This window comes from Aegilops tauschii, chromosome 2 (genome assembly GCF_002575655.3).
Source record: "Aegilops tauschii subsp. strangulata cultivar AL8/78 chromosome 2, Aet v6.0, whole genome shotgun sequence".
NCBI lineage: Eukaryota > Viridiplantae > Streptophyta > Magnoliopsida > Poales > Poaceae > Aegilops > Aegilops tauschii.
The window spans coordinates 625918820-625941424 of NC_053036.3; the positions used below are offsets into that span (position 1 = coordinate 625918820).

General features: G+C 45.3%; 1 long non-coding RNA gene and 1 pseudogene across 1 annotated transcript; both read left to right on the forward strand.

Moving 5' to 3' along the window:
- Positions 1 to 1398: 1398 nt before the first annotated feature.
- LOC109783931 (putative disease resistance RPP13-like protein 1) lies at positions 1399 to 5514 on the forward strand (annotated as a pseudogene).
- A 4846-nt stretch (positions 5515 to 10360) lies between these two features.
- On the forward strand, positions 10361 to 12400 carry LOC141041840 (uncharacterized). Its single transcript, XR_012203579.1, has 2 exons — positions 10361 to 10998; positions 11504 to 12400. It is a non-coding gene; the product is annotated as an uncharacterized lncRNA (long non-coding RNA).
- Positions 12401 to 22605: the final 10205 nt, after the last annotated feature.

Here is a 22605-nt window from a genome sequence, read left to right on the forward strand (position 1 = left end):
ATTTGAAATTTTGAATAAATTTCGAAAAAACACGTAATTTTAACCTAAAAACTTTCTGAAAAAATGAACAAATTTATAAATTCAGAACATTTTTTATAAAAATGAAAAAAATCTAAAATTGTAAAGTTTTTTCAGAACACAAACAAAATTTAAAACCGAGAACTTTTTTGAAAAATGCGAACAAAAATTTGAAACTCCCAGCCTTTTTCTACGTGATTTTCTTTGGAAATTTCGAACATTTTTGAACAGTGCGAACAATTTTTGAAAATGTGAAGAAAATTAAATTTGCAACATTTTTCAGAACATGAACAAAACTCCAAAAACATTTTTTGAAGCGATGAACAAATTTCGAAATTGGAAACATTTTTGTAAATTGAGAACAAATTTTTAAAAATGTGAACAAAATTTGGAATTTGGAACATCTTTTTGAATTGTAACCAAAAGTATGAAAACAGGAACATTTTTTGAAATTGCGAACAAAATTTTGGCAATGTGAACATTATTTCAAAAACAAGATTTTTTTCGACATTCTGAACAATATTTTAAATTAAACAGAAAAGAAAAAAAATAAAGAAAACGAAAGAACAGAAAAAGACTGAAGAAAACCCGAAAAAACCAGTAAAAGGAACAAAAGTTTTTTGAAAATTCCGTGAACTGGTTTTAAGTTTTGTCGCTGCTGTGTGTTTTTCTATGTTTCGCGTTGTTTGTTCGTCATCCTGAACCAGTCAGTCGGGTTGGCTAGCGTGGCGTATACATGTACAGAAGGTACTGGGTTCGATCCCTAGCCTTGCTTCTCGCGAGAAGGGAAATGACCGCAAATGGGCCGGCCCAGGGTGAGCTGCGCCCTGTGCGAAGGCGCGACAACTTGCCGCAATAAGCGGCGAATAGGAAATTCCCTATAGGAGCTCCTGGGATAGTAATTCAGCATTGTTTTCGTCATTGGCAGCTGGGATAGGGTTGTTTATGCTGATTGTTGCAGATTTCACGGGTCATGCGGCCGTGTGGTCAACAGTTTCCCTTGCCGTCAATGAGAATATATAAGGCCGTGCCGCGTTATACCAACTAACAAGATCGTCGATTTCCCAGAGTCAGTCGTGTAGATGCACACCCAAGTATATATTATGCATGTTGATTGATTACCAGGTTATTAAGCTTGTTAAACCACAAGTTGTCAGTTCAGATGTCCCTGTCAACGAAACAAAACACCGGTTGATTGTTGCTTGTGGATCAACTCTTCGTACCACTGGGAGATGATTGGACAATTTTAAATTACGAGCTAGACGGCAGTGTTTAGTTTTTTGACGCGTTAACGGCGGGCTTACGCCTGCCTGAACTTTATTGTCAAAACCAACAGAGTTGCTACACGGCAGTGTTTAGTTGAAACAGTCCTATCCTTGCGTCAGTAATTGAGCTCCTTCCCTTTCTTTACTCTAACTCACCAAAGTAATAGCACACTTGCCATATATTTTAGCTGCTTTCTAGGTGCTATCTCTTACTAGCTCATTGCAACTTGAGCTATTTATATCTAGAATCTGCAGCCTAGCCTTCTCCCCACTCTCTCAAAACTAATTCTATCTGTCTGTAGTGATGGATCCAATTACCATTGCTGCCGTAGGATGGAGCGTGGCCATGGTTGGTTGGGTCGCCTCGGCCACCATCTCTAAGCTCCTCGCCAAAGGCTTCGATTACCTCGAATATGACACAGCAAAGAAGCTGGCGCAACTTGAGCCAAAAATCTTGGTGCTGGAACGGGTCATGGAAGTTGTCGAGACGAGCCCATACAGGCCTCGTCTAGAGCAGCTGTTCAAGCGGCTTAAATATGCTTTCTATGAAGCCGAAGAAATCTTGGATGCTGTCGAGTATCACTGTCTAGAGAAGCAGATCAAAACAGGAAAACTACAGCCGGGCGGTGGCTCGTCTCTACCTAAAAAGGATCGTCTGAAAAAGAAGGTACTTTCTTTTCTTCCATTTGTTTTGTGTTCTGTCAGTCCAGCTTTTGTTGTTCCATATATATGAAGCTACTAGAAAGTAGAAACACATCATCCATGGTAAGTCAAATTTTGGCATATCAATGTTTCTTTGGTCATATCCTGTATTTTGCGACCAAAGATACATAGATATGCCAAACTGGATGTAGCCTAAACCTACATCGAAACTTTTGCAAGGGAAAATTTGGGAAATTCGAACGCTGATCTTGTAGCACAAAATTGCAATACAAGTAGTAGAGAATATTTATTTCTCTTGTATATTGGCGCTGATACTGTAGGCCTCGATTCTGGTTCACATGTATTCCCTTAGATTACCCTTCGCGGCACAAAATTCTCTCTCCGAAATCAGCAAATTTCTAGCTCATGAGTATGTTCATATAGTCCATAGAGGGCATGCACACGTGTGTGTGTGCCTGATGGTATTGGTATACCTCGGTGATTCCTAGCTGATTCCTAGCTCAAGCAGTAGAGAACTAGGTTTAGGGCAAGTAATTTCTCGGTGTATCTAAAAAAACTTGGAGGTTACACGATTTCCCTATACAACACTTGACTTATTTCTTCATTTAGCGTGGGGATAGTTCGATGTAATAATTTCTCTCATCTGAATGGTCACAAGTCACATACAATTTATTTTGAAAGACTTTTCACTTGCTATTTGGTGTCGCAGGAGAGTCGTATGTCAAATAAGAAGTTGGTAAAGAGCCTAAAGAAGATAGAAAACATTATAAATGAAGCACACCAGATTTTGGAGAAGCTTAACTTGTCAAGCATAAGTGATGGCAATATACGACACACAATGGTTGTCAATCCTACGACTACCGCAGTTTCCCCGCAAAAAGTTTTTGGTCGAGATAATGATCGCGACAAGATCATAGCAATGCTTCATGAAAAGGAAGGTGGTCTTGATCCAAGCACTAGCAAAGGTCTATGTTTTTCTGTAATTGGCATACATGGAGTCAGCGGGTCTGGGAAATCTACCCTTGCACAGTTTGTTTATGCCCACGAGAAAAATGACAAGCAAGACAACAAGGAAGACCATTTCGACCTTGTTATGTGGGTTCATGTCTCTCAGGATTTTAGTGTGTGGGGCATCTTCAAGGAGTTGTATGAGGCAGCTTCAGATCCTAAGGTTCCATGCCCTCAATTTAATAACTTGAATGCCTTGGAAGAAGAACTGGAGAGGAAACTAGATGGAAAGCGATTCCTTCTGGTACTGGATGATGTCTGGTGCAATGCGGATGTTGGTAACCAGGAGCTACCAAAGTTACTTTCTCCACTGAAGAAAGGAAAGAAAGGAAGCAAGATCCTAGTGACAACTCGAAGTAAATATGCACTACCGGATCTATGTCCTGGTGTGAGATATACTGCCATGCCGATAACTGAGGTTGATGATACCGCCTTCTTTGAGTTGTTCATGCATTATGCCCTCGAAGATGGCCAAGATCAAAGCATGTTCCAGAACATTGGGGTTGAGATTGCAAAAAAGCTGAAGGGGTCACCTTTAGCAGCTAGAACAGTGGGTGGAAATTTACGTCGACAGCAAGATGTTGACCATTGGAGAAGAGTCGGAGATCAAGACCTTTTCAAGGTATGGACGGGACCTCTGTGGTGGAGCTACTATCAGCTTGGTGAGCAGGCTAGGCGTTGCTTTGCTTACTGCAGTATTTTTCCTAGGAGACATCGCTTGTACCGTGATGAATTAGTTAGACTCTGGATGGCAGAAGGGTTCATAAGAAACACAGATGAAGGGGCGGATGCTGAAGACGTTGGTCTGGGAATATTTAATGAACTATTGTCGATATCATTTCTTCAACCAGGAGGCCAGGACTGGTACAATCATGGCAAGGAATACTATTTAGTTCATGATTTGCTGTATGATTTAGCAGGGGCAGTAGCTGGAACTGACTGCTTCAGAATTGACAATAACATGATCCAGAAAAAGATGTTCCCAGAGACGTTCGCCATCTTTTTGTTCAGAGTTATGATGCAGCATTGATTACAGGGAAGATTCTTGTATTGGAAAATTTACACACACTCGTCATTTATAGTGTTGGAGGGGATACAACAGTTGAGGAAATAGTCATCAAGAACATACTCAAGAGTCTGCCTAAACTGCGGGTACTAGCAATAGCTTTATGTCTGGAAAAGGATGGATTTATTTGTAGACCAAATATATTGTCTGTTCCAGAATCTATTAGTCAATTAAAACATCTACGATATCTTGCTTTCCGGACAGATATTGAATGCAGAGTAATTTTACCAAGTAGTCTAAACCAGCTTTACTAGATGCAACTGCTAGATTTTGGTGTCTGCATGAATTTGGTATTTTCCTGTGGTGATCTTATCAACTTGCGGCATGTATGCAGCGGTCCTGGATTGCAATTTTCAAACATCGGTAGGCTTGTCTCACTCCAAACAATCCCAGCATTCAAAGTAAGTCATGAACAAGGACATGAGGCAAAGCAGTTGAGGTACCTAAACAGGCTCAGCGGCGAACTGAGTATATATGGTCTCCAAAGTGTTGAAAGCAGAGAGGAAGCTCTTGCATTCGATCTAGCTGCCAAGAAACGGCTCGCAGAACTAACACTATCATTCGGTGGAAGTTCAGAAGTTGCAGCAGAGGTACTTGAGGGCCTTTGTCCTCCCGTGGGGCTTGTAACACTCGACATCCGTGACTACGATGGTTTGGTATACCCAAAGTGGATGGTGGGCAGGCAAAATGGCGCACCAGAGAAGCTGCAACAACTTGGTCTCTCAGGATGGAGCCAGCCAGGACCTGCTCCTGCACTGAAGGCTTTCAATCATCTTCGTTGCCTCAATCTGATGCACTGCAGCTGGAACGCCTTGCCATGCAATATGGAGCACCTCAGCTCGCTCGAAACAGTAATCATTATTAAATGTTTGAATATCCGGTCGCTTCCAACGCTGCCACAGTCTCTTACGTATTTTTGGCTCCTGAAGTGCGACGATGGGTTCATGGAGTCTTGTCAAACAGTTGGACATCCAAACTGGAAAAAGATTCAACACATCTGCAGGAAATATTTTAGGTGAAGAATGCAATCCCCCTTGTAGAGCGTTTCTTTATGAATTGTTATTAGTGACCACCTATGTTCTCTAACACATGTGCTTCCCTTTCTAGTGAATGACGCGGGCTTGGAATCGGAGTCAGAGTACTTACTTATGGCCCCTAACTTGAGACCTGCATGCCGCTGCAGCTATTTTATTCCAATTGGAGTCAAGACAAGAGTATTTACTCGAGATTCATAATCTATTCCTGGGTGGATCTTCTCTTGTGAGTCTGAAAACCTACCAGTGCCAGTCTGCAATATTGTAAGGAAAGGAGTACATCTATAGTGTCAGTGCATATACAGTGTCTGAATCATGCACTTCCGTTTCTGTATTTCACCGTATTATTGATTAAACAGTGCATGTGCACGTGCACAATATATATTTCCCGAATCTTCTATTTCCTTGTGTCTTTTCTACACCCCACATCCTGCAAGGGATCCCTGACGGGAAATTTCAACACTCAAAGAAAACTTACTACTAAGCTTGAGACACTTATTTTGGGACGGAGGGAGTACAATCTTGAGGGCCTAGTAGTGGGGTGGGGCGGCCAGTCTACCCTGATGCTAGCTCGTCCCTTTTGCTGTTGTACATCACTGTGCATTGCCTGCCTGCACAGACAACAACAGCAACTCTTCAGTATTTAGTTGTATCCAACCACTTACCTGAAGATCTGATCCAGCAAAGCGTCGTCTAGCTTCGAACGTGAGAATATTTTGTAGGTCATGTCATCTTTGCCGTGCTTCTTCCGAACAGAGAAAGGTATATGGTTCCTACTCCTACCAGCTCTTGAATATCCTACACCAAGCTCAGACCGAAGAATTCCTGCATCAGAACATAACGAATTAGTGAAGTAAGAAGTGCAATAGTGGTACGGCATCAGAAGATAAATTGATGGGACTGAAAATCCGATATATCAGGACAACACTAATCTCATGGTGAAGTGATACGGTATTTGTAAAAACAAGGGTGAGATTCCGACAGTCAGAATGATGGATGGGGGGCGCCAAAGAGAGTGGTTCATCGTGTGCAAGTGGATGGTCGGTCCACATCTCTTTCTGTTACGATCCCACTAGCTACTCAGATGCACACAGGTTTCTCTTTCTCACCAATTCGATACCCTCCTCAAAGGAGTGATTTAAAGTTTCATTTCGATGCTGCTCACTTACACAGGTATCCGACCCATTCCTTAGCTGCAAACCACTGGGATGGAGCGTGAGGTCTCACTGACTTGCGGGGCCCAGCTGCGACGGAGGCTGCGGAATCATGATGTTGTCCAGAACGCTACTTCTTTATCTATACAATCTGAAAGAAAGCTTGCGTAACAATCAAAGGGGAAAAAAACCTTAACTACTGTATGGCAATGACAGCATTCATTTCAGGCAATAAGGCATTTCCAGCTACAGATGGAGATAAAATGATTTAATTAATAGCTAAAGATGAGGAGCTCACCAAGAAAACTAAATGAAAATGCTTCTGGTAGTGCCATCACACATGCACATACTGTCTGTCCATCCATGTGCATAGCATACTGCAAATGAACTGAAAGCTAGCTTTGATAATATCTGTCCACTGCTTTCAGATTTTATCAGTCTGTGGCTTTGGGCTTTTTTTGCTGTCCAAACAGGGAGTCAATTCATTATGCCAACCTTTGATTCATCACAAACTTGCTTCGATTATTGGCGAGTCAATACACATGATTTTTGCTTCTCACGTTGTCCAAACTCATCGCCGCACCTACTAATGCATCATGTCAACCAGTTCAGCAGCAGAACCAAAATGAATTCCAAGCAAATTCAGAACATGTCCCAGACAGCCTTGCCGCATCACAACGAAAAACGTAGTCCGTGATGCTCTGTTTCTTCGATCAGCAAGAATCCCAGGCACCTTGAATTGATCCTTTGTTTGATCAACAATCAGGCTGGGGCCTTTGTTATGTTATAGGAGAATGCCTGTTCCAGCTCAAGGAGCCTCACAAAACGTCAACATGCAGTTTATGTGATGTGAGTGAGAGCAACACAACGTCTACCAAAACGTCTTATATTTTGGAATGGAGGTAGTACTTCAGTATGGCTGAGTATAAACAGGCCACAACAAACAAATATATTCATACAGGTGAGCAGAAATAAATACACGATTGCGAAATACAGGATACATTCTTATTTCAGCATAACGGCAGCCGATTGCTCCTGTCTTATTATTACGGATGAAATTGTTCATCTAGACACACACTTACAAACAAAGCTAGCTGCAAAAGAGAAGCCCTTTCTTACGTCGACACCACCCTAATTACCAAACTGAAACAGAGCTAGCTGCAAAAGATAAGCCCTTCTTACATCAACACCACCTTGATTACCAAACTGAACAAATCAGCAGTGGAAAGAAAAACATTCAGTTTTAGTTTCAGAACCTGAAATTGACCTGCCAGTTTTCAGTCACCAGTAGATTTTGGCTCCATTTATTTGCACAAGGAAGAAAGAATACATGCATATACAGGAAGAGGGTGGGAGTTAACTTACTTGGCCATTCATCTATTCTTTCTATGCCGAAAATTTGATCTTCAAATCATTCAACAAAACTCTGTCCGCTGCTTTGCCACAGTGTACCAACTAACCAAGGCCATGGATGATTTTCCTTCTCACGCCCAGACTGAACGACGCACCTACTCTCACGCCCAGAGCTTCACTTTCAGTTTGAGAACCTGAAACTGACCGACTGAGGTGTCATTCAGTTTTCAGTCATTAAGTTTCACCCAGGAGCTAGGACAGGGCACGACATCCGACACAGCGTACGTAGTACACCGACGACTCTGCCGGCAAAGACAAGAAGACCAACAGCGTCCTCAGCCGGTGCTACAGTGCATGTTCCCTCTACCTATGTACAGTAGTATGCAGTGCATGTAATAAGGAGATGAGATGACAAGCATCAGCACCTAGTATATGTGAGTGTGAGTGAGAGGAACACAACTATGTACTTGAGTACGGCTAGCTACCTACAGCACATCTGGTTCTTTCTTTTAGGAGAATAGATGATTTTATATATAGTGTTTGATCATCCATCCAAAGCTAGCTAAAACGAGCACCTTCTTACATCGGCAGCTCCTTACCAAACTGAAACTGAAACTGAACAAATCAGCATCAGAAAGAAGAGCGTCATTCAGTTTCAGTTTCAGTTTCAGTTTCAGTATCAGGAACTGAAATTGACCTAACAGATTTCAGTCATAAGTAAATTTTGGTTCCAGTTATTTGCACAAGGAAGAAATAATACATACATATACAGGGAGGAATTGTTCATCTCGTCAGTGAGTTCACAGCTACCTTCCTGGTTATGACAAGGTCTTCTGGGAGCTGAGGCCGCACCTCGTCTTCGGCTTGATGTATCTTGGGTGTGCACCTCGCATCTGGTCCAGCAACCTCCCAGTGTTCCCAATCCAACTCCAAGCACTCATTGCAAATTTCTAAAGAGAAGAAAGTAACGTAAGGAAATAAGAAAAAAATAATGAAAAGTAAGAAAAGAAGAACAAATACACTGAAAATGAGTCAGAAAGAAAAATAAATACACAAATCCACACAAAAAAAATGTGAAAACCGTTTCCCACTTTTTTTTTTGAATTGTTTGGATTGCTTACCACATGTGTCATGTGGTAAAACCATTTCCCACGTTAAAATGACTTAACCAGAGAAAACATTGGCGTCTCTAATTATTTTGATGAAACCGCCTGTGTACTTGCTATTGGGCTGAGACCCATGTTGGGAGAACCAGAGGCAAACACGAAGTGCTACTAAAAAAGGCAAGAAATAGCATTTGTGATGCTTAACATGCTAGATTCCCGCCAACCGCGCACACCGTGAGCTAACCGACTGACCTATGTATGTTTTTTTTCCTGGTTTTGGAAAGATTCTATATTCTTTACTTGGTTTTTTTGTTCTGAGTTTTCAGCAGCCGTTTTAGCGATTTCCTTTCAGGTTTTTAAAAGCTATCTTCTCTTTTGCTTTTCCTTCTTTTTCTCTTTGCTTTGGTTCTCCTTTTGTTTTGTTCTTTTAAATTTTAACCAATGAATATTTTGAACATTAATGAACTTTAAAAAATTTGCCAACATTTTTAAAGTAGTTGAACATTTTTTATGATTTCCTGCATATTATTTATTTATAATTGAAAAAATGGACACACATTTCAATTTTTTGTGAATATTTTAAAATTCATTATTTATTAGAAAAAGAACTAAATATTTTCAGTTATTTTAGAATTAAATATTTTTTGCCATTGGAGAACGTTTTTAAAATTTCATAAACATTTAATAAATTTAAGATTTTTTAATTCACAAATCAAAATATCATTAACATTTTCACTTTTTTTGCTTAAACGTAATTTTAAAACTCTTTCCAATTAAAAAATAAGTGTGTTTATCATATTTGTTTCCCCCAAAGTCACGCTGCAAGTGGAAGTGGGGTTTTGTGGGACTAGCAAGCCCATCCCATTTAAACTGCGTTAGTGGGCTCTCATTGGATAGAAAAAAATATTAAGTGGGGTGGCTCTATCGGCCCATCGGGATCCCACTTAACCCACCAGCCCTCGCAGGAACAGAGGAGGCGCCGCGGGGCAGCCGCACCGCCACCGCCGCATCCCCTCCCTTACTCCCCCGCCTCACATCGCTGTGACAATCAAGAATCAATGACCCCCGCTACCCCGGCCGGACGGGATGGCTAGGTCGCCGCCAGCCGCTACCTCGACCCACAGGTCGCCGACAACATGAATCCCACATAAGTGATCGCGGGGACGGTGGGCATGGGCTGCAACGTGACCCGGGGAATGGTGAGCGTGGGCACAGCTGGCATCGGCGACACTGCATGTGACCTACGATGTGGTGAGCGCGGGCACGGTTGGCACTGCTGGCATTGTAGGAATGGTGGGCACACCGGCGGCTTCGGCGCGGGGATGCTTGGGACAGCGGCAGGCGTTGCAGCGGGCGCTCGCCCTTGGCCTTGCCAACGCCGGTGCCGACCGGACGCTGATGTGGACGTGTAAGGATGCCTAAGAAGAGGACGTCTACCACACACTACAAGAAATCTGTTAATTTGTGACGGATTTCTGTTGACGTTCTCAGAAAACGTCATCGATTGGCCCATTAGCAGCCGCCGAGGAGAAAGAAAAGATGAAAGCCCAAACGGGCTCATCAAAGCCCGCGCGCGCGCAAGAAAAATATTCAAGTCGCTAGCGCGGGGGTCAAAATTTTCGAGGCAGCCCACTAACTCCAGTACTCCACCGTCCCAAACCCTAAAATCCCTTCTCCCATCCCCTAGGCCGCCGCCACCACTCCCACCCGATATTGCTCCCATCTCCCATCCCGATATGGAATCTCTCCTATCCTGCTCTCTCTCCCGTCCATTCATCCTCCACCTCTCGATCTAGCACAGCGGCATGGCACGAGCAGCGCGCGGCGGTGCGGCATAGGCAGGATCACGGCAGTGCTGCCCACCTCTGGCCTCCACATCTTCCTCCCCGACGGCGGCTTGGAACAACGCTCGGTTCCGCTCCCGCGTCCTCATGCGCACGGACTGGATCCCAGCGGTGCAGTCCACCGGCCTCCGCCTCTTCCTCCCCGACCGTGGCTCAGCTCGACCCGCGGCCGCCCTCCCCGACCGTGGCTCAGTTCGACACACTGCTGCCTTCCCCTACTGCTGGAGGTCGCGCCACTGCCCTCCTCGTCGTCACCACCGGCGCGGGCGCGCGGCGGTCGCAACCCCATGGAGGAGTTGAGCGGGCGCGTGAAGGCGCTGTTGGTGGGATTCAGCTCGTGGATGGTGAAGCGGCCCATCCATGTCGAGGCGGCAGTGACCACAGCGATGGGGCCGGGGCGCTCGGGTTCCCCATGGGCTCGCTCACTGCCAATGGCGGGTCGCCGTTTGTCGTGTCACCGGCCATGGCATCTTTCAAGCAGGCGCAGGTTGCGACTTGCGAACCCGACGACACACTCTGCTTTTTTTTTGCTGTTGCTGAATTTTTCGTGTTAACTCATAACTATTGTGTGTACTACAGGAACATGTTTTCTTAAAATTTACTTGTTATGTTCGCATGTGACCAGTCACTTTTGATTCCTGATCTAAAGTCAGCATAGGTTAAGGCTTGCATTTTCACTTTGATAACATAGCAGATGTTGACTAGATAGATATCTCATGGATCCTGTAAGTTAGAACTTGCATGAAGGTCAAGTACATCATGAAGAAAGGGAAGGCAATGTGCGGCCACCCATTGTACATTGTTCCTTCTTAGTTCAGTTAGTATGCATCTGAATCAATTCTTTGAGAATTTATTTTAGTAAATTTAGACATTTGGGAAGGCATAGTTCTTTAAGACTTGGTTCAATTGAGACAACATTTGCATTTCAGTAATGATGAAATGAAACTGCACGTCCAATTGTCACACTAATATCTTTGCTTTGCACATTATAGTTGGTACATCTCCCACCTGATTGATGCGGACACCACTGTCCTCGAGCTGAACAGGGTGAGTAGATTCTGAGCTGTTTAAGGTGTGGACTGTTGTGAGTTGTTGAAGGTATGGACTGTTGTGTGGTTCCAGTAAAATTATAACCGTACGGATGTTTCTGTGTGCATGAAATCTGCGTTGTACCATGTCCCTGATATCATGCATTTCATCGATACAGTACACTACTAGAGCTGCTATCTCTTGGTGTTCATTGGTTCTGATTGAACTTGTATCTTAATAACCATTAAGTAATTGCTTTTTCCATGTAATAAATTAATTTGTAGTTGTGCATTTTCTTCACATGCACAAGTCTTACAAATATACTGGTTTATTTCAATAGTATTTCCTGTTAAAAATAATAGTACTCTCAGTACTGGTCAAGTGTGAAAAACCCCTAGCCATGAGCATCTAGAATCGTTATGAACTTGCAGCATAAACATTGAGATCACTTGGCAAGCAAGTATATTTAGTATTGTACTAGTATTTGTTAGCGCTTTGAGATGAACTTGCAGCATAAACATTGAGTTAGATGAAAAACCCTTCGTGCTGATTTTGATTTAAACATTTAGTTAATATAGTACACAACATTACATATTTTTATTTGAACTTTGGCTATGTTTATGCCCAGTTTGTGTTAATTATCTTGGAGATAGTCTCTGTCACTTGTTTACTGTCATTCTTGTTTGTTAAGGAATGGTGTGCTACAGGGTATATGCTGGCAGAATTTGCTGTACATATTTTGCAGCTTATCGGTTGTACACAAAATTTTGATCCAGAAAAACTAAGTACTTGTATAGGCGGGAACTGCTTCCCGTCGCAAAAATTGTCGCAAAAAATGAATGAAGTACCTGTTTCTCTCACGTTTGTTTGCATTTTTTAGTACATTAACGTTCAATCCAGCAAAACTAAGTATCTGTGCAGGCGCACAGCTTCCTCTCACAAAAAAAGTATGTATCTGTTTCTATCACGTTTATTTGTTTTTTCTTTGACAAGTCTAATGTTTGTTAGGCTACCATTCCATCTGAGCCTAGCGCCCCATCTTGCTAGTAGCAGCCTAGCAGGCCAGCGATCGTAGTCGGCAAGCCACATGCACTTAACGACGACCGAACCATGTAATTCATTTTTACATTTGTTGTAATTGTCTTATTTCTATCATCTGTTCATATCTATGTTCTTCTAAATATGTGTGACGCCCTCGATTCGATCGTACACTAATCATACACGCAAATGTGTACAATCAAGATCAAGGACTCACGCGAAGATATCACAACACAACTCTAGACACAAATTAAAATAATACAAGCTTTATATTACAAGCCAGGGGCCTCGAGGGCTCGAATACACAAGAGTTAGCGGAAACAACATTATCTGAGTACAGACATGAGTTAAACAAGTTTGCCTTAAAGGCTAGCACAAAAGCAACATCGATCAAAAAGGCAAGGCCTCCTGCCTGGGAGCCTCCTAACTACTCTTGGTCCCAACGATGGCATCTGGCTTCTGGGCTCCGACATCTGGTTGCATCAACCGGAAAGAAAAAGAAAGGGGGGAAAGGGGGAGCAAAGCAACCGTGAGTACTCATCCAAAGTACTCGCAAGTAAGGATCTATACTACATATGCAACATTATTAAAGGAAGGCTGTATATGTGGACTGGGCTGCAGAAATGCCAGAATAGAGAGAATGCCTAGTCCTATCGAAGACTAGCATCTTCTGGAAACCACCATCTTGCAGCAAACAGGAGGGAGTAGAGTAGCATAAAGTAAAGTAGTAGTAGTGTTATCAACCTCGGCCAGAGATCCTTTCTTGACTCCCTGCGAGAAAGCAATCTCAGAGCCATACTATCCATTTCTCATCTCAATCCAATTCTCATCACAAGTATCCAGTTCTAGTTGTATCGATCGGGATACAACTCCAAGTGTCTGTTACCATAGGACATGCTATCGATAGATGTTTTCTTCCCTGCAGGGGTGCACCAACTTACCCACCACGCTCGATTAACTCCGGCCGGACACGCTTTCCTGGGTCATGCCCGGCCTCGGCCAAACAATACGCCGCAACCCGACCTAGGCTTAATAGAGAGGCTAGCACGCCGGACTAAACCTATGCCCCCAGGGGTCATGGGCCATCTCCCCGGGAACTCCTGCACGTTGCGAGGGCGGCCGGTGAGCAGACCTAGCTACCTCCTAAAAAAGGCAGGTGCTTACTAGTCCAACCCGGCGCGCGCCGCTCAGTCGCTGACGTCTATTAAGTTTCGGCTGATGCATACGACGCAGAACGCCCATACTATGCCCACGTGATGGTTAGTGCTATCAGGCCAGAGGCCCCTCGGATCAAATATCCAAATCGTAGTGGATTAGGAGCACGCGGTAACGAGCAGAGACTCACGAAAGATGTGACCCCGTTGCCTCGTCTCGAGGACTTGCGGCAAGGGCTAGGAATGCCCGGCCACGCCTCGTAATTATCTCGCGGGCACCCTCCAGGTCAACCCGACTCCACATCACTCGCAATTAAGCTCGCGCGGATACCCCTCAGAGTCGACCCGTCTTTAGTAACATGGTATGGTGTAAAGTCATAGTAACCATAGTAACTGTGTGTCTAACACCAAGGGGAAAACCTGAGGAATCACCCTTGACGGATTCCACTCGATGTAATCATCAAGGTGAACGTAAGAGGAACCACCCTTGAAGTTCACACTTGAGGGTTTGCACGACAGAGTCGTATCGGAAGTGGTTAAGGCGGACTCACCCTCGATGACCACGACCGAATAACTACACTACAGGGTTAACATCAGAAGTGTTGTAGAGGTCTCATCCTCGGCACTCGATAGGAACCCAGTATTGTCGAGCAACTAAGGGGAAAGTGATGTGCGGTGCCGGGGCCTGGTCTTCAATCCCGTTGATCGGGTCTTCGATGATGAAGCAGGGGCAACAAGGACAAGGTGGGGGGTCACTGATGGATCACTAACCAACCTATACTAAGCAGTTTAGAATAAGCAGGCAGGTATCAATAAGCAGGTACAAAAGCAGGCTATGCATCAGAATAGGAGCAAACAATAACAGTAGCAAAATCTAATGCAAGCATGAGAGTATAGAATGAGCGATATCAGGATGATCAAAGGGGGGCTTGCCTGGTTGCTCTGGCAAGGAGGAGTCATTGTCGACGTAGTCGATCACAGGGGCAGCATCGGTCTCGGGGTCTACCGGAGAGAAGAGGGGGAAGAAACAGTAAATATAAAGCAAACATAGCATCACAAAGCATAACGTGGCAATAAGTTGTGCCGAGTGTGACCTAACGTATGGCTACACGATATAGGCGAAGGGGGAATTCAACCGGGAATGTATTCCCGGTTCCGGACCTGTGCCATACAGATGACCGGAGGGGGAAAGTTCCATTTTCAGCATGCTAGGGGCATGTGACAGATGAACGGACCGCATATTCGGATTCGTTGAATTTTTCTGAGCAACTTTCATATAGAAAACATTTTCATCAGAGTTACGGTTTAATTTCTATGAATTTTCAAAGTTTAAACAATATTCTGGAATTATTAATATTAACAGAAAAGGAATAATTGATGTCAGCATTGCATGGGGATGATGTCAGGAGTCAACAGAATGGCTGACCAGGTCAAACCTGACTAGTGGGCCCCACTGGTCAGCGACTGAGCTAATTAACAGTGGTTAATTAACTTAAACTAACTTGATTATCTAACGGGACCCACTTGTCAGTGGCTATACTGAATAACCATCTAATTTAATATCAAAATGGCCTAATTAATCATGGGGGCCCGCATGTCAGTGGCACTATGTGCCCAGTTAGCGCAGTTGACCACGGTCAACGTGGTGAGCTGGGGCCGGAGGACCCACGGGCAGCAACCTGGGGTGGACCCCACGCGGCGCCAGCTCAGCGGAGCTGCCGGAGTTGCTCCGGCGAGCCTCCCGCGGCGGCGCTCTCGCCGGAGGCGACCGGAAATCGCGTACGGGGCACCAAATCGATCGTCGCAGCTTGCGTTAGAACGAGGAGAGCGCACCGCGTCCATCTACGGCGCCGGAACACGCGGGCGGAAGCCGAAAACATGCCGGCATTGAGCCGTGGCGGCGACGAGCTTTGGGCGTAGTCGAAAGTGGCGAAAAGGGCGCGTTCGGGGCAAACGGCTAGGCCAGAGGGGAAAGTCGAGCTCGGGGCGGCGTCGTGAGCTCGTCCCGGTCCGTGTGGATTGCCAGAGAAGAAGAGGAGGACGTCGGGGAGGCGAGGGCGTCGCGCGTCCACAGCGAGATGGGGCGGGGCGCGTCGAGCGAGGCCGGCTCCGGCGTCTGAGGCACAGCCAGGTCCAGAGGGGAGAGGAGAGGGGGATGGATCTGGTAGGGAGAGGGAGGGAGAGGGAGAGGCGGAGAGGACGACGGGGGGGGGGGGGGGGGGGGGGATATCTGTGGGGGGGGGGGCCTCGGTGGAGGCCTTATCCACCCAGTAGCGCTGTCGGCGAGCTGGCTCGGCGGCGACGGTGGGTGCGCCTCTGTCGCTTGAACAGGGAACGGGGGAGAAGGAGGAGGCCGTGGTGGGCTGGGCTCTAGGCACCGTGCACTTAGGCCAGTGCACAGTGGCCTTTTCTAATTTTCTTTTTACAGAAAGGGGTTTAGTAATATTTTGAGCTTCCATAAGATTTTGCAAAAATGTGAAACTTGGTCACATAATTACTTTGCAATATCCAGCACTGCCACAAAAAGTTTGGGCATTTTTGGAGTTCATTTGAATTTGCTCAATAATGAAAAGGGCATTTTAAAGGCTGTTTTTGCTCTGTTAAAATGCATTAGGCCCATTTAGAGTTGATGATGATGTTGTGTTCCTTAACAGTAAATAGTTTTGGATTATTTGCTAAAAGGTGAACATTTTTCCAACAAGTTTTGATCCACTTCATTTTGCTTTTTTTAATTTGAATGGAATTCAGAGAAGGAATTTGAAATGAGACATTATCCCAACATGATTAAGCTTCATAAGTCAAGATGACTTGGCACTGATCATAAGGGATTACTCTGTAGTGTGATGCTGGGGATGTTACAATATGCTAGGTACAATTTTGTAGCGGCCTACTTGGTGTTGCCCATCGCAATCCGCCAGACCGCCACAACATGTTAATCGCTCAAGGGGGCTGACGCAAGAATGTGAATAACAACGGTTCTGTTTACGTAAACTGGATTGTATAGGTTCCTAACCTTTCATGTGATATATTTTCTCAGTCTATGTTGTAACTATCATTTCATGGAGGATTTTGTAAACTGCTATGCTGTAGATACATGTGGATGGATGCATATTGAATGATCTGTGTATTATATGATACTTTTTCCTCAGCCAAAATTGCATTATGAATTGTGTAACACATTATGCAAAACATGTACTGGGCTGAAAGAAATATGCTATTGAGACGGACTAAAATCCATGACGGTTTTTATGACGAAAAATGGTGTCTGCGTACGCAGCCATGTCATTCCATTGAAAATCCAACGTGGCGTCGATCTATGATGGTTTGTTCCGTCACAAAGGCATGGGCCTAATTTGGGCTGGACGGGCTTGGGGGCTGATCCATGACGGCCAAGTTCCGTCATGGATGGTTCGATGTCAAATTATGACGCGATATACATGACGGATTCCAATTCCGTCATGCATGGGGACCCATGACAGTTTTTCACTGACCTATGACGGATTAGAACTGTCACGTATTAACAGGTTTCTTGTAGTGACACTGCTGCACCGGCTCTAGCTCGACAATCCCCACGACGTCTTTGTGTTCGCCGCGGTGCCTAGCAAGCTGTCGTCCCCGGAGCCCAAGGCCGAGAGCTCATCGACAAGATCGCCTCCTGCTGCCGGGTATTCACGTTCGCTGACGACGACGCCGGCGAGCGGCTTGTACCTGTTTGAGTGTTGGACTGGTTGTCAGCTTGCTTGACGCATAGTGCAGACAACACGAATCGTGCATGCATATTTATGTAAGATAGCATGATCAGGAGATCAGGGTGTGATTAGATTGGTGGTTGGCCGGACTAAGCAAAGCAACTTCTGTTTGGCGATGATGGTAAGGCTAGTTTGATTCGTGCCGCTTGGAAGTGGGATCCTAGTTATGCCCATATAACCCACATAAATTCTATAGGAGTGTTGGCTATCACCCATTAAAGCGTGGTGGGATTAAATGGGCAATGCTGGGACTCCCACAATCAGTCCCACCTGCAGCCTGAGGCTGAAACAAGTGTGAGGGCTGTCGGCAAGGGTTCCTGCGAGGGAGGAATGGGAGCAGGGAGCAGGGCTGTCGCTCTCCCTCACCAGCAGTCAAGGCGTGTTGACCTAAGACGTGAAAAGACCAAAATGCCCATTAGGGGGCACCGAAATAACAGGCGGTGGCACACCAGAGGACGCACTATTCATTGTAGCAGTTTCCACCTTCGATCCGACGGCCCAGATCGTGTTGTCTGAAGATCCGACGGCCGGGATTATTTTGGACAGGTAATCGGATGGCCCAAATCCAGACGCCCTGAGAAGGCTTCATTTCTTCTCAGACTCTAACAATGGGATTGAGGCAACAACCCCCATAGTAGTATTTCCGTATGCCCCTCTATGTGCCTTGCAGTTACCTGGCACAAGAAATAAACTAATGGACAACAGTGACTAATTAATCATGTTCATATTGTAGAAAATATAGAACCTGCAATATTCGTTGTATTGATGTGACCCTTATGTAGGGTATATATAGAGTACATGAGAGAGAGATAGCCTTGGAGTACAAGGCAAGGTTGTGTAACCCTATTTTATCTCTAACTCTCAAATATTATCTCTAACATTCCCCTCAGTCGTAGCGGGAGTGAAACGAACGATTGCGACTGAACCTGAAGTCTTGCGCATCTGTAGTCTTCTCCGCTGCGCCATCATCAATTGCGTCTCTGATGGGTCGGCACCTAGGGCGGTGACTGCGTCCCCTTATGGTGTCTCCCTTGTCTCTCCTCTATTCCCTCCCGCAGTCATAGCGGTAGTGGCGTGGACGCTGGTGACGACGCGGACGCTGGTGACTGGAGTTGTTGCCGATGTGTTGTTGTAGACGTAGCCCTGTATATCGATGTCGAGGTAGTCGGTCATGGTGATGTAGCCGTGGTTGAGGTAGTCGTGGTCGATGATGTAGTCGTCGTGGATGATGAAGCCGCACAAAGCCAGAGGCGCAAAAAAAAGCGCTATGTTGTAGATGACAGAGTTGCAGTTATGGACGATGCACCTTGCGGATGTCAGAGGGTGTCGTCGGCGATGAGTCCACTGGTTTTGCCAGGACCGGAGGAAACCCATCGAGCACACATCGGTTTTGCCAGAACCGTGTGGCCGTGTAGGGGTCGCCACTATAGTGACGCCGTGTCGATGCAGTCTTGCTGTCGTGGATGACGCGGTCGATGCCGTCGTCATGACGCGGTCATTGCCGTCCTTGAGGTCGCGTCTTGCAGAAAAGTCTGCCAGAGGACGCTAGGTGTCCATCTTGTGGACGAGGCAGCGGCGGTGTGTTGAAGAAGATGTTGGTGAAGTCCACGTTGATGAAGACCTTGGCGATGAAGTGTCGGCGATGACGTTGCAACGGCATGTCGATGATGATGTCGCTTGAAAGCGTCCCTATGCGGCGACGAAGTGTCGATGCCGTGTCATATGCCGAAGAAGTATGTTGGCTCGTAGCATGGCATAGTCGTACAACTCAATGTCGTTCGGCTCGGGAGGTGTCGATGTGGTTCGCTGCGTGGGCTCGGTATACTCATGATGCAGACTTGGTGTAGATTTGGGTGTCGCGTGATGAAGACTCTGGATGGATCGACGCGCTGGTGACGATGGACATGGGTTTGCTAGATTGCTCCGAGCACCGGATCTGCTCGTGCACATGCACACGCAATGCCCCTGGACTTGGAAGCCCACAAGATGCATGCGTGAGCGCTTGTACCTGGACAGCAGCTACTGGTTGAAGACGCGCCGACGCGTGTGTTGCTGGATGCATGCCTCCGCTCGTGACGGAGGTCCACCTGTGGCGGCAAAGGATTTGTCGATGGAGCCGCTACTGGTGTATCCATGGATGAATGCCGCACGGAGATCGATGTTGATGGAGTCCTGTGCTGCCAGTCGGGTGTCGCCAAATCGAAGCCGGCCGGAGTTGCGCCCGTGCCGAAGATGCCGCGTTCGCGGCTCCGCGAGACGGTGCTCTGAGCCGATGCGTGTGGACGTAGACGGATCGAGTTCGTTCACTGTGTTGATGCAGTCGTACGCGTTCGGCTGTACGCGCACGCCAGCGCCCTGTTTGCCAGCCCGTTCGGCCGGCCGGCGCTGCTCCCGTCTAGCGTCCGCGTGGGATGCGTCGTGTGAAGGTCGATGTAACACGTTGCTGCCCAAACAAAGCAGCGCTCCTCCGGTGCGTGAGGTCGCCTGTCGCCGTTGTCGCCCCGCCGGGCGGAGTCGACGAGTGGGTTCCATGTAGCCGCGCTCGGGAGATCACCCTCCCCTGACTTCCATGGGGGCGGCGAGGTGCTCGGTGCAGATGCGAACTAGGCTTGATGTCCCGTGTTAGCGTAGTTGCACGCCGCCAAAGATGGATCTGTACTGATTTTCGCCGGATAGAGGGTCGTGAAGATCTAAGAATTTATTTGGTGGCTAAAGAAAACCTAATTTAATAGTATTTCAAAAAATTGGGTTGACCTAATCTATGAAACTGATCTAATCTATGAATAAGGATGGCAATGGGTAGGGTATGGTGCGGGTAGAGCAATACCATACCCATACCCGTGTAGTCAATGGGTACAAAATTCTACCCATACCCGTACCCATGGGTATGAAACTTTATCCATACCCATACCCAACGGGTATCCATGCCCATTCGGTACCCAACGGGTAGGCCAAACAATATACAAATTATTCACAATTTTACATTTATCGGTAGCACATTTGACAAAAAAAATATCTCAACTCAATAACAGATATATGAGTATATGAAAATTATCTCAATTCAAATTGACAATTGATGGACTTTAATATAGGTTCACAAGTTCATGACACACTTCAACATCCGACAAGTAACAAATAAAAATATCCGAGGCAACGATCAGCCAACACAAACGACAGCTAGCAGAACCAGCTGATATAGCAGATAGCAGACACAACACGAGCCACCAGCTAGCACAAATAGCAGCCATCAGCTCCAAGTTCCAACCCGGCACAAAGAGCAGCAATATCTTCACTCTTGGGTGGTGATTGAAGTAGACTCATCCTTCACATGAACAAGATGATACGACACATGATTAAATTATTCAGCTATAATCCCAAAATTTAAGATCAAAGCATTTAAGTAATTTACCATCTCTTCATCTTCATCCTCGAGAACACTCTGAAATGTACTCCCTTCGTCCGAAAAAACTTGCCATCAAAATGGACAAAAAGGGGTGTATCTAGAACTAAAATACATTTAAATACATCTCCTTTTATTCATTTTGATGACAAGTATTTCCGGATGGAGGGAGTAGCAAAGAGTGTAGAATTCCAACCACCTGATGAACTAACGAACATTAGTATGTAAATGGCAAGTTATTTGCAAAATAAAAAACAAGTGCAAGTGAAAAAACATATTACCTAACAGATCTGCACGAGACCAAGCTTGCATGCACATGAGAGCTTCAGCCACACTAGGAGTAAGTCTACTACGATGTGCGAGTACTCTGCCACTAGTGCTAAACGCACATTCGGAAGCCACCGATGTTATGGGAATAGGCAATATATCACGAGCAAGTTTTTGCAAGGTAGGAAACCTAGAGCCGCTAACCTTCCACCAATTGATGATATCCAATTCTTGCGTTCTAGGTAGACGAGCTTCTTCTAAATACAAGTCCAATTCTGTATGGATTGAAGAAGAAGGGACAGTGGGGTGACTAGACAAATACAGATCATAGAGTTTCATGGCTTCATCTTCTTCTCCAAGTTGCTCAACAACAGAAGCATCCCATGCATCCTCACCTCCAACTTCATCTTTATATTGCTTCACCAATTGAATCAATAACTTCTTCACCTTTTCTATTTCTGCGGCTGCATGCTCTCTTCCATAGAGGGGACCATAAAGAGCATTGAGGATATGAAGTTTATACCTTGGATCAAGAACTGTTGCAACGGACATAAGACCATGGATATCCTTCCAATACTTCTCAAACTTATCCTTCCAATACTTCTCAAACTTATCCACAATAGATAGAGGATACTCATGTTCACATATCATCAATGCAAGATCTCTCCTGGACTTCTCTTGGTCAAAAATGATATTTTCCATATTAACTTTGCCACCTTCACCCTTTTGTCAACCTCAATTTTTGTTGCTTTGGGCCAATGGGTGCATGCTTATCTGGACAAGATTCCAAATGTAAACGCAAGTGAGTTGTGCCAGCTCTAGGTCCTGCAGTAAATTTTTTGTGACAATGATTGCACTCGGCTTTCCATTGTCCATTTTAGAATTTCTCTTCCATCTCATCCCATACTGCCGATGTTCGCTTCCTCTTCGAACCAGCTCTGCTAGCTGTAGCTTGAGATGTTAGAGTAGCAACTTCAGATGTTGGAGTAGCAGCTTGAGATATCGGAGTAGCTTCAGATGTTGGTATAGCACATTGAGACGAAGGATCAACTGAGGTAACATTCCCTGCACCAGCCACAGCCGAGCCTTCGTCTCCATCTTGAGAAGCCATTGATCTATACATGAAAATGTGATGCATAACATATAAGTTTCTGAATTGCAAAAACAAGATACATGACCATGCCACTATGAAAATAAAATTATACTAAGCAATCTAAATGTGGACATAATTTATATCTTCCTCGAAACAGGTTATCACATAATTTATATCAGCATACATGTACATGTTGATTTTGCTCATTTCAGTAGTCTGTACATGAATCACAACTACACTGAATAGTAACTCTAGTAATTAGGAACGACAGCGTACAGTATTGGAATCTTCAAGTATAGCCTACTGAATAAACTATACAGTATGAAAGAGAGCATGCAGCCATAGAAATTTACAAGCAACAAAA